General features: G+C 45.0%; 1 long non-coding RNA gene across 1 annotated transcript; it reads right to left on the bottom strand.

Moving 5' to 3' along the window:
- Positions 1–12,273: 12,273 nt before the first annotated feature.
- LOC110353438 (uncharacterized) lies at positions 12,274–17,536 on the bottom strand. Its single transcript, XR_011809369.1, has 6 exons — positions 17,236–17,536; positions 16,341–16,668; positions 14,853–14,964; positions 13,836–14,252; positions 13,687–13,754; positions 12,274–13,177 (listed from the first exon to the last, which is right to left on the bottom strand). It is a non-coding gene; the product is annotated as an uncharacterized lncRNA (long non-coding RNA).
- Between the last annotated feature and the right edge of the window lie 503 nt (positions 17,537–18,039).

Raw genomic sequence — 18,039 nt, 5'->3', positions numbered from 1 at the left:
CTGGTAGAAAAAATAAATTTGTTTTTTGCCATTTAGGAACTTTAAATCATGAATGTGGTGATACAAACTGAATTAAATTCACCTACTGTCCTTCAGAAGTAGTTTGCATTGTTATAACAGCCCCCAAGTAGAACAGTTTCAAACATCATTTCCATCCAATCACAGTGATTTACTGTGCGTCGCAGAACAAAGCAGCCCTATAAATTATTCTTGTATATAAGTTCTTCAAAATATTCTTATCTTATTAGAGCGGTTAAGTCTGTGCAAAAAATAATTTAAATACCATTAAACATATTCACAATATTTAAATCAATTCAATGTTGACCACAAAAAACACTTTAATATTCTCCAGTCTCTAGCGTTAAATTATTCTGGATGCGCATTACAGCAAACCTCAGGTCTCAGATTTTAGCTGTTTAATTTTATGTGTATCGTTTGAAATGCCACCTTGCAGGAGAGCAACATCAAACTGGTGCAGCACAGTAAGGTGAAAGCACTCTGAAGCAGGGATTAATTTCTGCAAACACTGCAGTCTGTGCTCTTTCAGAAGCAACTGCATGTGAGCCAGGCTTTGAAACATCCCCTCACTTGCTACTGCACAGCTTTTCCAGCGCCACAAGATTTCAGTAATACTGCAGCCAAGGCACAAGCTAACAGGAGCGCTGCTGCACGCAGCTGGCTGCCACACAGCCCCTGTGGAGCCCAGGATCCTGGCAAATCGTACTGACCGGGGGAGACACGGCCTTCCTTGCTGGAAATAAACGCCTGGCCTCTCACAGCTGCACAGAACAAATGCGTAATTATTTACCTTGCAGTGGTGCTCACTTTAACTTGCTTTGGTGCAAATGAACCAGACATGCCCAGGTTTGTCACAAGATGGTATGAAAGGAAAGGCTCAAATCACTTCATAATTCTGCCTTGCACTTTTTCTGTTTCCCTTTTCTGAAATTCAGATGTTTCGGATGCAGTTTTCCTTACCTGACACATACAATTTCTTTAAAACTTCTTTAGACAAAGAATTTGTCTTCTTTCTTCAGACAAAACTTCTTTAACAGCCCCAAATTGCTGAAGTACTTGAAAAACAAATAAAAAACATGGAAAAAAAAAAAAAAAAAAAAAAAAAGTAAGGTGTTTATGCAGAAGGGTACAGATGAACATGTTTGCTAGGTGAAAAGGGGGATTCCAGGCACCCAGATGGATTTACAGTGCTGTCAGCTGCCACACGGACAACTGGCAAATTGCTTCACATCCACTTTAAGAGGTAGTTCTGTGGGTTTATGCTTATTCAGGAATCAACTTATGTCTTCTGGCATGAATATACATGGCTTGAATCTTGAACGTTTCAAGCAACGTGGAAAAAATAAGCTGTCCTAGGTCAGAATCTGCTATCCCCCTGCGTGGTGCAGAGCTGGTGGCAGCCCCCGGAGCGCAGCCCTGTCCCCACCAGCAGGCAGGAGCCTCGCGGCCTCTCCTGCAGCACGGCCGGGTGAGCTGTGCCCTGGCACGGCATCAGGCAGCCAGGGACGGGTGGCCTGTCCCATCGCAGGGACCCCCCCCTGCCCACAGGGACCCACCAGGGCTAGTTGCTGTCTTTTGTCTTCAAGTTTTGCCATAGTGCTTATTTGTCTATTCTTTTTAACAGAGGACAGTAAAATGTCAAAAATTCTTATTTTTTTCTTCTATGAATCAACCCCTGAAATTTAAAAAAAAAAATCTGTGAGTAAAAAATCTGTGTAATAAAAAGGAAAGGTGCATTTTGATTTCAGTTTTAAGTCCTGTATTCAAATTTATGGTATTATAAAAAATAAAATTGCAAACCAGATATTAAAGTGAAGGCAAGCATGGGAAGAATCTGTTCCCAAAGTACCAGCACTGGTTGTTCTCCCATTGCTCGGCTGTTGTCATTTTCTCTCTGCACAACAAACTCCCCGTGGAATTTACAATATTTTAATGGCTGAGTTTCAATAAAACTGCATTTTATGAAGCTTGCTTTTGTCAGACTCTGCCTTTCAAAGGCCGAGCTGCTGGGGCCACCTGCACGCCTGCAGAAGGGGCAGTGGCAGAGGGGAGCTGGGGGCGAGGGCGCAAGGAAATACAGGCAAGTCAGGGAAAAAAGAAAAAAAAAGACTCCTCCAAAAGTAATTGCTCATTACTTTTTGATCATTATCAAACTGGAGAGATAATAAGATCCCTGGCTTGGTTGGGGATAATTCTTTAAGTGGATTTCTAGTGATATCTTCCATGACACAATGCAGCAGGAAGCAACCAGTCCAGGAAAGATAAACATTTAAATAAATGCTGATGAACACATGAGAAGAATTATGAGCCATGACAGCCAAGAACAGAGGGTGCTTCCATGGCTATGGATACAGCTGTACAAGTGGAAAGATCAATAAGTAATCAGGGTCAATAAAAATGAGATAAATTTACAGAGAAAATTACTTGTTATTTTAACTTTCTTGTTAATCAAAATTTGGGGAACACAGAAAAAGCCTTTGTAATCAATACATCTGAAGTGATCATTGAGATAGCTCTGCTGGTGTTCCTGGGAAGTGGTATGTGTAGAGCGTAAATGTTAGCAGTGAGGAAAGGCAGCACGCGAAGTCCCATGGCCAGCATTACCACACAGCTCGGCTCGCTGCGGAGATGGGAGAGGGAAGCTCTGCGGCAGTCACTCCCCTGAAGAACTACCGAGGAGCCTGGACCCTGGCCACTCATGGCTGATGTGGGGAATTCAGTGTCTTACACAGAGCTTGACCTATTTTGAGGAAATTGGAAGGAAATAATGTAATAAGCAAGAAAATCCTACACACTGTCAAAAGTCAGTTGGCTTGAGTCACCAGGCATCATATGAGATGGTTTTTAGTTTCAAGGGAAAAAAAGAGAAATCAAATAGAAATGCATACATACATATATATATACGTATTTATATATGTGTGCATGTATGTGTCCGCATGCATGCATGAACAAGAATGTTTTTAATAAATATTAAATTTAATAAATTTAATAAATATAAAATAGTCAAATTTCTGATAATACATGCATTTAATATTTCACTACAAAAAGAGGTCTAGTTACATAATGTAATTCACTTACATTCCTGTTAGAAACTTTAAGACATACAGTTAAAGCTAACAGTGATAAAAACATGTAACCCCGGGTCATACTGGATTGCATTACAAAAGAAAATATGTCTAGAGAGTATTTCAATAAAAGTAGGAATAAAATAAGAAAAAAATTATCTACAGAATTAAAAGATATTATTTTTCCATCAGAATATATTTTAGGGATATATTCCCTAATTGGATATTAAAAATAATTATAACAGAATATGACTGGAGAGAATGCAGGATGTCTCAAAACACATGCCAGGATGGCTTTACAATTTAGCATTATATTTTCTCCTGTTTTATAGCTTGTTTTATTTTCCCCAAATGCAAAAGAAAAACCATTCATGGAAGTCAAAATTTAAGGGAGCTGAGTCCAAAATATAAAAGAGACCAAGCCTGCTGAACTGGGGGGTTGGACCACATCATCTCCAGAGGCCCCTTCCATCCTCACCCCGTCTGGGACTGTCTAAATGCCTTCTTTACTCGGAAGCCCGTGATGACTGAGAAGTGACACGTTCAGGTGCCTAAAGACAGAGAAATGATCAAACCAAGGGATGTATGTGGTAGAGGTTGTGCCTGACTAATCACTTTAAAACCAGTACATTTATATGAAGTGTGTGTACTATTTCTTCTGAAGTTCTTACCTGTGTAGAAGCCTTTCAAAAATATTTTGAGTGAAGTTAGAGATACGAATCCTTTTCACACTGTGATCCCCTGGGAATGGCAGTGCTGTCTTTGTATTTGCAAAATGTGTAACACTGGAGGTTTGTGCCTAATCCAGATAACAAATTGTATCTCAATTATTTTACAGAAATTCAAATACAATGGGCGGGATTTAACCGAATATACGCTTAGGAAGATGCTTAACCACAGGAACCTCCTTCTCCTTTTCCGCAGCTCAGTACATCTGAAAACTGCACAGATTAACTTGCATAACTGATCATTTCAAGTATCAGTTTAACCAAAAAATTGTGAGATTTATTTGCCAGTCCTCATCTGAGTTATTTGAGATGAAAGAAGCCTGCTCCTCCATCATCTGGATACTGGCAGTAGATATTCAGTAGGTATAATTCAAACAAAACAATTTTATATAGCTTTTTATAGAATGATATAGTCTATAAAGAACTGAGTGCTCAGCGGTGTCTTCTCGGGAGACAAATCTTAGATGCTTTGGGAAATCTCTACCGATCACTGGAGAAAACTACAAAGGCCTATTTTCAGAAGTGGAAGGGGCCAAACAACCTAGAAATTTATTTCCTCTTGAGTCTGAGTAAGATGTAAGAGAAAGAAAAAGAAAAGTATGGAGAAAGTAAAAGGTGTTCTGAAAAGTCAGCAGTGCAGCATTTGCGCAGAGGGAGGCTGCCGGCAGCCCGGGGCCAGGCCGGTGCAGGCTGGTACCCCCCGAGCAGCCGTGGGCTGCAGCGACTGAGCTGGAAATGCCTCGCAGAACAAAACTGGTTTTATTCACTCCAGTGTTCCTGCACTATGGAGGTTTTTGTTGTTTGTCGTAGATTTTACTTCCCCCGTCCTGATCTCCCTGGCTGGGAGGCACTGCTTGGGCACCACGTGCTCAGTGGTGCTGGCTGAACCTGGAGCTGTGTTTTTAACCCGTTTGTTTTAAATAATCGCTGCTGTCCAGACAGTTCTGTGCACTCGTCTTGGTGCCCTGTGGAGTGAGAAACCACAATCGATAGATTGTCCACTTGCCTCTGCAGTGGTGTGGGAATCCTTTCGTTTTGTACACTAACTTGGTAGGACTGACCCAGTTTTTCCTCTGGCATTCTCGCCTGCCCTGCTCCAGAGGTAAGGTAACCATTACCTCTGTAAGGTAAAACCTTACCTCGGTAAGGTTACCGAGAGGAAGAACCCTGCGTGCCAGGCGGGGCCACGGTGCAGCTGCTCCCCGCTCTGGGTACCCTGCTGCGGGTGGGTCCCCAGGCAAACAACTGGCACCACTGGAAACACAAAGTCCCAGCAGACAGATTTTAATTCACATCCACCAGGCACATTGTTAGAAAAAAAAAAAAATATATATATATATATATATTTTATATATTGCCTGCCCTGCCCCCAGCCCCCTGCCCCCAGCCCCATCCAGCCTGGCCTTGGGCACTGCCAGGGATGGGGCAGCCACAGCTCCTGGGGCAGCCTGGGCAGGGCCTCACCACCCGCAGAGGGAAGGATTTCTTCCCAATGTCTGATCTAAACCTCCCTGTTACGCAGTCCTGTGGTGCTTGCGTAACGTGTCTGCACACATCTGTGTTATACACGGACTGTCTAAATACCTGCATTTCTAAATGCCATGCTATAGCCCAGAGTTGGCCTTCCGATGAAAAACATCAGACAGTGAGGCACATAGTACCACACAGATGCCCCTTCAGAAAATATCGTAACTATTGTGATTTTAGTATGCTAGTTGTCAGACAATCCCATTGTATAGGTAACCTTAAACTTCCAGCATTCATATTTATCACATTTGCATATGCACTAATTCTTGGCCCCACATCTTCCACCTGCCTATTGCAAAGTTAGCTATTTTTACTGTAATTTTCATTGCCTTCTCTTTCCCTTCTTTTCAGAAGAGCAAACTCTTAAGGTGTTTTTTTTCCTTACTTTTGCTGTAGAACTTCATCATAGTAATGGAAAAAATGTCAGAAATATTGAAGAAAAAAACATAGCGAAATGTCACACAAAAGGAAGAAGTCTTTCATCCAGCGAGTTTGTCAAAAGATGCTATTTGACACATAACTGCTTCGTTTATGGACTGTCAGATTAAAAAGCAGCATTTTTCTCCAACAGAATGGCAGCAGATTGTCAGGAGCAATGGGACACATACAAGTCACACAGACGAGGCTTTTCGGGAGCTGGAAATTAATACCTTGGCTAAAGAAACATTGTCATTTAAGAAAAGGTTAGAGGTAAGAGAGATGGAAAATGATTACGGACCGGGAGGAAGCCGGTGAGCTGTCAGCAGAGCCAGGCCCAGCTGCGTCACGGCGCTGCTTGGGACCCAACTGCCCCACAGCCGGGTCTGAGATCTGGGCCTGCGGTGAGAAATGGGCGCTCTGCCTGGGAAGGAAGGGCCAAAACCACATCTCTGAAAATAATACATCTAAAAAGAGCTGTATTAGTGCAATGCAGTGCTGCTTCTTGCAGTGCTGCAGGAACATCAGCCCAGCTGCCTCTGCAGATCACCACCTGGTTGTCCAGTATCAGACTGAACTCACAGCAAAAAAAAATGAGCTTCCCACAGAGCAGCCTGCCCCCTGGAAGCACACAAGCAGAGGCAATGCGTGGCAGCTCCCTGCAGGCACACCAACAGCAGCAGCCAGCAGGGCTCCCAGGACCCTGCAGTGGGTGGGTGGGCAGCGAGCACACCACAGGTGATAACTCCTGCACTTGCTTTCTGAAGGTTTTGAAGAAAACAGCTGAGTGGCTGAGATTTTGGGTTGGTATCAGGAGAAAAACAGTGCTTTTTTGTTTGTTTCCTAAAAAAGAAAAAAAGTTTTTGAAAAATGTATTTGAATTACTGGTTTAGATAACAAACCTAATGATGAGCAGTTGGGGGGGTGGTGTTACATTTTTCTTAGCATTAGAAATGTGGGCTACACAGGAAAATAACAAGGTATATAGAGAGCTGGAATGATTTGGAAAAAAAAAAATCAGATAAAGCTCATAACACTCTGGAGATGTTCCTTTTATTCTTTTCAAATCTGTAATATTCATTTTATTTCTTTCATCTTCTTTAGCTTGAAGTTAATTGATAAGAGACAAAAATGCTCTAGATAGCTATGACAGATAAAAAAAAAAAAAAAAGGACAATTTTGCATAGAGAAATCAGTGATTTCGTCCAGATCCCGGGCCATGCAAGGATTCTGTTGTATTTGAAATGTAACCTCTGTAGTCAATAGGCTTTCTTTACAGAAAATATTTGCTGTTCTTTTGGCTGTAAAGCAGACATCACCTCGTGTTGGTGAAGCAAGGAGTCAAATACTGTAACTACTGCCCGGCCAGGTAGCGCCATCACACACACAAATCACTGCTGCAGTGCAGATGGCTGCAGGCTTCACAGACATTACTGAGGTGTTTGGATTCCTGCCTGAGAGCAGGGTGAGCTACAGCAGATCGAACATGCTGATGGGCACTGTTTCGCCTTGCTGGGAAGGTGCCTGCCCCCCTCCCCGGCCCCGCCGAGGTGCCCGTGTCCTGGGGGCTGCCGCTGAGCAGCGCGGCTGCGTGTGGCCTTCACACCTTGTGGCTGAGTCCAGCAGTAACCTGTGCAAGTAAGTCTCCATCCACACGTTTCTTGAAGACCTCCAGGGATGGTGACTCAACCTCTTCCCTGGGCAGCCTGTCCCTGTGCCACACAACTGTGTCATTGAAGAAACTTCTCCTAATACCCAACCTAAACCTCCCCTGGTGCACCTTGAGGCCATTTCCCCTCAGCTTATCACTTGGTGCACCTCACTACAACCTCCTTCAGGTAATTGTACGATAAGCTCTCCCCTGAACCTCCTTTTCTCCAAGCTAAACAGCCCCAGCTCCCTCAACCACTCCTCATAAGACTTGTAAGACTTAGACTACTGCCTGCGTAGATGATCTTCCACATCTCCTGAGCGGTAATTGCAAGAAAATGATTGACTTACATGCATTATTTAACCATGTCTATTGGATATCTTGCCTTCTCAGCAAGATAGCAGCATCTTCCCCATTCCCATACTGACAGGTCCCGCTGCCCACTCCAGTTGCCCCGGGGGAAAGCATTCCAGCAGTCACAGAGCAGCCTCAGCACATTGCTGGCTCCTCTGCCTTGTAAATTAATTCCTGCTTCAGGAAGTAGAAAGAGTAGTAGGCAGATATAAAGACAACTAAAGCTACTCATTGAAGGATAATAGACACTGAGCAAGAAATTGCCCACATGTAAAATTTGCGCTGTATCTCAGCAGACTTCCTTTCTATTCTTCCAAAGGATTGGATCTGACAGCAAGCTTCACATTTAAGCTATTAAGCTGCTGGCTTTCATTTCCTTGCTAAAATAAAATGGAAATCTGTGGCTAGTCAGAGCTCAAAAGAGGGAAAACATTTTCTCCTTTCCCATCAGAGTAATAAGTCGAGCACGTGAGCCTGTCTCCAGGCTCCTGTTCCTCCTCTCTGCAGACTCTGCTGTCCTGCAGCCCGGCCACCCCGCTCCTGCAGCACAGCCAGGCTGCTGGTGCTGCCCTCACCCAGCTGCAGGCAGGGGGAGAGCAGCAGCGATGTACAGACAGACACCTCAGCGAGGTTCAGGCACAGCGTCTTGGCTTGGCAAGATTTTATTATGTTTGCCATTGATGATCTGCAGGAAGCACCACGAAATTCTCCCTCGTCCAGACCTAGGCTCTCCTGATTCCCAGCGCTGGAACAAAAGAGCATGCTGCACTTTTCACCTCCTGTGAATCCTGGTGCAGCCAAACGCTAACAAAATGCTGCATTTTTAATCCTACCCTGTGCTCAGCAGCAGCGTTGTTCAGGGAATGGATGCTACCAGGAAAGCCCACAGCAGGATGCGAAGCAAATGTACGGTTCCAGATGTGACACTGGGCACCTGTCAGTTCCACCACCAGCTGAGCATCAGCACACACCAGGTGCTTGATTACAAGCGCCTCATTAAGGAGATACGCTATGAATACGTTGTAAAATTTGTGTTCATGAAAACATGGACTGGAGAGTCACATTCCAGCTGTAGTTCTCCCAGCTACAACACAACTACAAACAGCCCAGCTTTGTCATCAGAGAAGTACATTTTTCTCCTACTCTTCACTTTCAGAGCTCTCATAAACCCTCATTGCTCTGATGCTAACACCTTTTAATTCTCACTTACTAAATATATTCACAGTCACATTACACAGATCTGCTTTTAGCACAACACCATCCCTTAGTTTAATTAATTCTTCTCCCTTTTTTATGTTTATTCCAATGCTGCATTTATAGAGAGGACATACATCTTCCCCTTGCTTTTGCTTTCCTTTGCCAAGCACCATCACCATCCCAATTTATCTTAATGTGATCCACGAGGAAATGAGGAGCACCAGCCCAAGGAGTCATCGGCAGCAGCTGGGCAAACAGCAGCACCTCATGCAGACACCCTCCATCGTCTGCACCTCTGGGGAGCGCGGTGGTGGCCATGGGCTGGGTGCCAGAGCAGTGGCAGTGGAGGGGGGGCAGGCACGAACACCCCAGGGACCTGGGATGTCCCACACGTGGGCAGAGGAGCTCCACGTGGCCTTGCCACAGAGTGCACAGTTCAAAATTACGCTTTGAATTCCACTCCCAATGTACAAAGATGTTTGTTTATTTTAATGTGTGGGTACAAAAATGAAGTGACACAGATCGTGCAGGGCAGTACTGTGATAAATGCTCAACACCCAGCCTGTCACTGCACTGCAGGACGTAGTGCCGGGTCTGCAGAGAGCTGATGGCTTCCACTGAAATTACTGACCGCCCCTAAGGCTGCTACATAATAAGACATCCTTGACCAAATGATATTTTCATCCAGCTTTCATAAGATCAGAAAATCCAGACTATCTGTCCAGCCATGCTTCCAGGAACTCATTGACTTCAATAACGCTTGGACTGAAAATAGAATCTGTGCAGAAAAAGGATGAAAGCAAGGCAAACAGTTAGGACTGAGCAGGTAGGCGATCCTACAACACTGTAATGATGCACAAAAAATCAATACGCTCTCCAACAAATATTTGCCACCTCCCATGTTGTTGCCTAAGTACGAGCCCTCACTAACAAAGGATATTTTTTTTTCCTATCGGCTTCATATTCAATTATCAGGTAAATCTCTCTCTCATTTCCAGTTATCATTTTTGCATATTTTTCCTGACCTAAATTCCTGAAATTAATCCATTTATTTATTTTAAATTTGCAGGTGGAAATTTGGAAAACAGACTTAAGCAAAACACAAGTCATCAGTCATTTACAAGGCTTATACATTAATCAGATACATATCTCAGACTCAAAACACTGTTGTCAACTTAAGTTAGCTTTTTAACAAGCTTTGGGCTTGCCTTTTTTTTTTTTTCCCCTCTCTTTTCAGATCTTAGGAAGAAGGTGTGCACCTAAATGTTTGCCTGGCTTTTTCCCGTTTCTACAACGTGATCTAATTACAGGTTGGATCTCTCCTTTACTGGGAGGTGATGGGCACTGGGACAGGCTGCCCAGACGGGCTGTGCAGTCCCCTTCACTGGAGATATCCAAACCCTGCTCTGGGTGACCCTGCTGGGCAGGGGGGTTGGACTGGGTGATTTCAGAGGTCCCTTCCCACCTCAGCCATTCTGTGATTCCGTATGGTGCTGTATTTTGGATTTAGGATGAGAACAGTACTGATAAGGCGCTGACGGTTCAGTTGTTGCTGAGCACTGCTCGTGCTAGGTTAAGGACCTTTCAGTTTCCTATTCTGCCCTGCCAGCAAGGGGGCTGGGGGTGTGCAAGGAACTGGGAGGGGACGGAGCCAGGACAGCTGACCCAAACTGGCCCAAGGGATATTCCTCTCCATCCCACATGGCATCACGCTGAGCAAGCCCTAGGGGGTGGCTGCCAGGGGTGGGGGGGAGACTGCTGCTCAGGGATGGGCTGGGAGTGGGTCGGCAGGTGGTGATAAATTGCATTGTGCATCACTTGCTTTGTACTTTCTAACAGTGTTTTCATTATTATTTCTCTTCATCTTCTGTCCTGCCACATCAAACCACAACATTCTCCAAAGAGGACTTCTGCACACCAGCTGTTTCCTTGTAGGAAGAATTAGCAGGCACTGAGAAGTGCTGGAACACTTGAGTAAATTGGCACCTGCTACAGCAAACAACGATTCTGTCAATGAAGATAACACAGCTGGTTACAATATCACATGAGCGCTCTGACCACTCCCTTGACTTCATTGCAGTCACCGCATCTGAACAGCGAAGGGCCCTGACTTACATGAACATAGGAAATGTCACCAGAGAGGTGCCTCCCCTCCAGCACCCCCATCCAGCACAGCACTCCTGCGAGGAGAGTTTCACATCAGGTGTGGTAGGAAACCTAGCGAGAGGGAATAGCCCCACTAAGATGATCTTATCCAGCCATCTTACTGCTATTACAAATATAATCCAATTTCAAAAAAAAAAAAAAAAAAAAAAGAAAAGAAAAGAGAGAGAGAAGATAATATCTGAAAAGCGTCATATAAAAAACTATTAGCCACCAGTGATCTGATAAATTCTGATTGCAAATACGGATAGCACCTCAATATGATATCAAAATTGTATTGAAACACTTAAAATGAATAACACTTTCATCTAAATTGCTAAAATTTGTGTTCCCCAGCTGATTTACTTCAGGTGTGGCCTCACCAGGGCTCACATTCAGATTTAATAGATAATTTTGGAACTGATTCACAGATATCTGCAGAATTCTGATCACTAAAGTCTGCAGAACGACACAATGAACATCGCCCATACTGTCTCCTACCATCCAATTCAGTCATCTTACATCAAGTAGTGAACACATTTTTTTTTGGTATATAACAAAAAGAAAAAAAAAAACACCAAAGGATCTGATTTCTGTTCTTACTTAGAACAGCAGCGATAGTTACAAATATGATTTAAATACATCACAAAGCACGCCTGGCAGCATCATGCCCACAGACACTAAGGGCTCTCGCACACATACACGCAAACACAAAGTGAGCTTTGCATTCTGTCACAGGGTTAGCTGGCATTTTATGACTGCAAGTTCTTACATTAAGATGATCAAAGAAATAAAAAGCATTTTGAATAGTTAATGATGAAAAATAGCTTAAACGTTCATAAAAGCTTTATTTTTTGTCATTTGCTTGGAGTCTTTCGATGGTTTATAAAAAAAGCATTAACACTAAAGAACTGAACTATCGATCATTTTGGTAGTTGTTACAATTAAAATTACAAAGTAAAAGACATTATAATAAAACTCTGCTTACACGTCCTTATCATTCCTGCTGCTGGCCGTTCGGCAGCCTGGCCCCACCAGGAGGCAGGGGCTCTGCTCTCTGGTGGGACCATCACCAGGAACAAACAGAAAACAAACAAATCAACCAAAACCAACCAACCAACCAACCAACCAAACAAAATAAATAAAAAATAAAAAAGAACCTTGAGAGCACTGCAGTGCCTGACAAGGGAACAAGGAATATCCTTTCCTCATAACAGGAGGGAGATCTAAAGACAAAGCATGAAGCTGGTGCAGGACCTTACATGCAAGTTATAAGGCCCCAGTTAACTGAGAACGGGATTTGTGGTGAGGGAGCCAGTGGTGCCCCTCTCCCTGAGCAGCCGTTCACTGCTATTCACAGTTCCAAGAGGTCACATGCAGGCAAGATAATGACAAACACACCGTGTTTTGTATTTCGTTCTCATCCTGCTTACACGATATGGGTGCACAATGCTCTTGTTCCGTACCGTGAGACATGGAAGTCTCTCCATGTGGTGCTTCAGCCACCAGCCTCATCTCTGCTTTTTAAAGCACATGAACAGTAAATTCCTTTTTGTGCCCCTTGCACCCTCCTGATGGAAGAACTCTTGCAGCACACCTCAGCACAGTGCAGGAGCTGCTGTGCTCCTCACACAGCTCCGTCAGGGCAGCTGGCTGTAGGATGAGCTACTGCAAAGCAACTCCAAGTGCTCTGAACCTGCCCAAGTTCTCATCCACTCTGCTGCCTCTTGCAGCAACCTCGGTGTGACAAATATCACTTCAGAGGAGCTGAATGCAACCACCTGGCTTGCACAAGGGCCTCCAGTGCTATCAGCTCCTCAGCACAAAGGGAGGCTGTAAGATGGGGCTGGAGCTCCAAGCCCATCCCAGCCGCAGCCCGGGGCGCTGAGCAGCTCCACAGCAGGCACCAGGCTGGGTCTGCGCTGAGCTGGGGAGGGCAGGATTGCTGCTCGGTGCCAGCAGCACCTCCAATGCTCACCACTGGGTCCAGGTACGTGTTTGAAGATACACAGAAACACCAAAGCACCCACTGGAAAGGATGTGGTTTAACTCCTCTTCAGTGCCAAGGGTCTCTGCCTCTGAAGAAAGGGTTAATGGCTGCTGGCTTAATTAGTGCAACATGAATGAACAACATTTTTGTGAGCTTGAGGGTAAATTAAGACAACGTTTAGTTCTGCTTCTTATTAGCTCTGCATAAATTCTCCCAGGAGCCTAATTAGCTCTGTCACAGTAAACATCTCCTCTGTTTACACAGGGGAACGCATTCCTGTTCTGTGGGTTTTGCCCCTGCAATAAGCAGCTTTAGGAAGTGCTGCCCCCTCCCAGCCCTCCCGTAGGGCACTGGGTGCCTCAGCGCAGGGTCTGCTGCCCTGTGCCCCAGCCCTGGCTGCGAGCAGTTCCCTGCAGCCAGCACACAGCCACCTCTGTGACCCCCAGCCCCCCGCCAGCACAGGGGCAGGGGGCTCAGCCGGACACCCCAGGGCACGGTCCCTTACGCTCCCTTGGCACTGGGACATGGGGCTCCAGGAGGCAGCAGGCTTCCAGCCACACAGCTCCCTGTGAGTTAACAGGCTGCATTGCCACTTACCCAAGCAAGCAAGCTGGGCTTGCCAAGGCAAACTTGTTTCCCCCCAGGCAGTCTTCAAAATAAAGTGCCTATAAGGAAAAATAAATAAAGAAAGAAAGAAAGAAAAAGCCAACACCTGGGAACGCTATCAAGAGATAGTGGACTCTTACACTGGGAAGAAAGAATTGACCGATTTCAAGCCTTCTTTTCAGATCTGGGCACTTCCCGCATGTGAAATCATTTCAGCACACAGCTTATCTCCTGGGCTTCTCTCCAGCCTGAGGCAGGCCAGATTACTTCCCCTATCAGTGTTTGTGCTGGAATCCCGCTGCCTGGCAGGGAGCAGGAGCTGCAGCCGCTGCTGAAGCTGGCGGTGTGCTGTCAGCCCTGCCCAGGTGCAGCCCCCCTGCCCAGCCGTGTCTGTCACAAGGAGTAATGCCCCGGCCATGCAGCCTCTGGTTATCCATGGGATTTCCACAGTAAGTGTCTGCACCTCTCCACTGCCACCAGCACATCTTCAAGCTACTGCCACCACTCCGGGATTTTATAATGCAGAACTTCTCCTCCTGAGAGTAACAGCCGTACACCTTGAAGGAATAACCACAAGTAAAATTGGCTCTGTACATTAATTATCTTTAGACATTTGCTCCAAAGTGCAGGCAGTCATTTTTATGTTTTAACATTTATAGTTCTGTACAAAGCAGTTCGTTATGCAGAAAGATCTCAATTCAGCCAGGTTCTCTCTCCCCTCTCCGTTTTTACGTGGAGCTTCCAGACCTTTTACTCTGAAGGAAGGTCTCAGCTCAGTGCTGTCAGGAAGGTGCTGTAGCTCACGGAGCAGTGCAGTGAGGGGTGACCCCCGTTCTGTGCTGGGTGCTGTTGGTCCCCATCCCACTGTCAGCCTTCCCCTAGTCCTGTGCCAAGACATTAAGAACTGACCCCAAGATGCTACCCGTAACTCTGGATTTCCTGATGCTGAGCACAGCCTCCTGAGCCCCAAGCCCCTCCAAGCCCCCCATCCGCCCGCAGCTCCCCACAGGGATGCTGCTGGAGACCACGGCTGCTGTCTGCAGCCTGGCTGGGTGATGCTTGCTGCTCTCCCTTTAGCTGGTAAGATAAGGTTTAGAATGAAAGTTGTGCAGACTAGATAGTAGGAAGAATTATTGACTACAAAATTGTGAACACACCTTTTGGAGCCTTTTCATCACTCATTACAGCGAGTTACCAGCCAGACACCAGCCACACTGGTGTTCAGCATTACAGTGGTGTATTTAACATCAGGTCTGCAGGGTGGATCACCTGAGAAATACAAGGGAACAGTCTCCACAATATGACTTGTTGGCAATCGCATTTTTAGTACCCTTCACTACCAGAAATAGTGTCTGAAGTGTTTTGCAACTCTCAAAGTTCTCCAGGTGAAGAAATAAAAAAAGGCTCAAGTCACAGGGCCGCCAACAGACCTGCTCCAGCTCAGCAGGGAGCAGGGCATTAGAGGCTGCTGGGCCCCGTGGGTGCCGCCAGGGACACCGTGTGCCACCAGAACACAGGTGGGTCCTGCTGCCCCTGCACAGCGGCACCGCGGGCTCACAAGGCCAGGCAGGTCCCAGCCCTGGTGCCTTGGTGCGCTGGGAGCTGTCACCACACAGCTGTGCCACCTCACATAGCCTGCCTGAGCCTGGGCTAGACAAAGCAAAGGGGATGATTGCTCCAAAGCAGCACGGGTGGTCTGCGATGGTTGCTGCAGCAGAGATGGGCACAGGCTGTGACTGAGGGAGAGGGATACTCACGCAGCAGGAGCACACATCTCTGTGTCAGGGTGTAGGCACAAAGAGCATTTCTCATTAGCTCAGGAGAGTATGAAAGCTCCCAGGAACCTCACACTGCTGTTCTCTCTGCCCTAGAGTGCTCTCCTAGCTCCAACAGATTTCTCTGGAGTCTGATTAAACTCATCATTTGTCACTGAAAATGTCATAAAATATTTATGACACAGCTGATATTTAAAGATCACAGCAGAAATTTCTAATAACCACTGTAATTCAGTGGAAGCACAATCTGATTGACACAGCCAGAAAATTGAAATACTAGAGCAAAGAAACACTCTGATGTGCCCACTAATTAGTTATCCACAATTCCTGGGGTAAAACTTGCACACTCAGACCCTATCCAAGCACTTCTGTGTAGCCACTACTGCTGTGCAGGACATCTGAGATGTACAGACTGAGGCATGTTCCAACTTCCATTTGGAAGTTCTGCCTAGACTTAACACAATCAGGTTTTATGCTTCACGATGTTGCATAATCTAATTTGAATTCTTTCAGGGTTTTGCCCTCCAAACAGGAAATGATTAGAGGGTAATAAAGGACAATGGGGAAAATGCTTTGTTTTCCTTGCTTTCGATGCACTGCCAGATCACAACATGCCTTCTGTTAGGAAAAGGAAGGAATAGCCTTCTCCATCTTCTGGCAGAACTCAAGGTCACCTCTCAGAGCTCTGTCCTCCCACCACAAGCCCAAGGACCTTTGTTTACGCATTGTTGGTCAACTTAAAGGAAATAAGGCTCCAAGAATGTTATTTTCAAGCTGTTGTCTCTGCTATTACGTGCCACAGATAAAGTTACCTAACTAATATTTAATGGCTGATCGTTGAGCTGGGATTGAAGAATTCTGACTGCCCACCTAAATGTCTTTGGCATCTATCTCATGCTTGTTTTATGCATCCTGGACGTGTTGGAGGAGAGTTACTTCAGTCCAGAGGCCTGACTTCCCTGGCACTGAAATCTTGCAGAACCTCAGGGACAGACCGTTCACAGCTCTTTCATGCCCAGAGCTGATTAAAGCCATCTCCCACATTTGTTATGCAAATGCAAACGAGTAATTGACTCTGTACTGAAGGCAGGAAATTCTTCAGCCTCTCTCTGCACCAGCTTTACTCTTAGGGAACTTTCATCGACTCAGTACAGGTGAGGAGAAATTCTGCTGACAATTTTGCAATTGGAAGTGTTTTCTGGAAAAACAAACAAACAAACAAAAAAAAAAACATTAAAAAACAAACAACAACAACGAGCTTTCAATACAGTAAGACCTGCAGGAAAGATTTCTAAATTGCCACTGCTTTCTCACAGAAGTGCATTTTACAGCAGAGGAAAATAGTGCACTCATTTTTTATTTTGGGTTTAACGTGTTCTTCAGCTCTAGTTTCTAACATGGTACATAAAACTCTTTCCTTAACTTAGAGTTGAAGAGTTATAGTTGCATCACTACTTAAAAAAAAAATTAAAAAAAATCAGATGTTCAGTTAGTTGGGATAAAATGGCTTTTTAATAGCCTGCACCATTAACTACAGATATTTTAAAACTATAAAAGAGAGCTGTAATAATAACAAATTGTTCAAGAAAAAAAGGCAACTGATATAACTGCTTCAAAGTAGGGAGGCAAAAAACAGAATATTTTTTTCATAGAAATGAATGAGTCACAGTAGAACATCTATGATCGTAGAAAAACACTAGATTTAGTCACTGGTAAATAACACAGTTATGAAGGAACAAATACAAAAGGATTCCTCACCACTCACCTGGAGACTTCTACAGTCAGAAGGTATCTTTGTGATTACACAGCCCTGGCACTGGGCCTCCTGGTGGCATTTCCTCCCTGAATGGGATGAGCTCCTTCACAAAAAGCACAGTTGAGCCCACCCAAGCAGGCCCTGTGACTTGGAGGAGGATGTTCCAAGAACTGAGTATCCTCACTGCTGGAAGTGATGCATTTATTTCCTGAATTTGTTCATTTTCAGATGAAGTCATTGCACACTCATACCTTTATCTTGTTCTCTGAAGATCCATTTATTCCACATCACCGCGTAGATATCTATAGACAAGAGAATTTAAGGTGTCTTTAAGGTGTTTTGATTTAAAAAAAAAAAAAAAAAAAAAAAAAAAGCTGAACTCCTTAAGCCTTTCTATATGGAATGTACAAAATCTCCCCTTGTTGTTTGACCTTCACATGGAAGCACCTGCAGGTATCAGGCATGGGCATGGCTCTACTGATGGACTTCCAGTTTCTGTGCAGATAGCTTTTATGAGGCTTCTCTGTCTGCATGGCCCTAGATCACAGAGGCACTTTAAGTCACAACATCACACTCATTCACCCTAAACTTGTGGATAAATTCAGTTTTCAAGAGATTCAAGACGTCTCCAGCTGAGCATCTAACTTACACACGAGTAACATCAAAGCTTCACAAGGCTGACACGGGTCTTGCCTGGTTGAGCCCTGAACACCCCCAGGAATGCAGCCCCCAGCCCCTCTGAGCCTCTCCTCCTGTGTTTGACCACCTCAGGATGAAGGCCTTTCCCTACATCTACCTGGCACGTTCCTTGCT

The sequence above is a fragment of the Anas platyrhynchos genome, chromosome 5, assembly GCF_047663525.1.
Source record: "Anas platyrhynchos isolate ZD024472 breed Pekin duck chromosome 5, IASCAAS_PekinDuck_T2T, whole genome shotgun sequence".
Lineage (NCBI taxonomy): Eukaryota > Metazoa > Chordata > Aves > Anseriformes > Anatidae > Anas > Anas platyrhynchos.
Note: the sequence above shows the minus strand (reverse complement) of the source record. Positions and strands in the feature narration are given on the sequence as shown.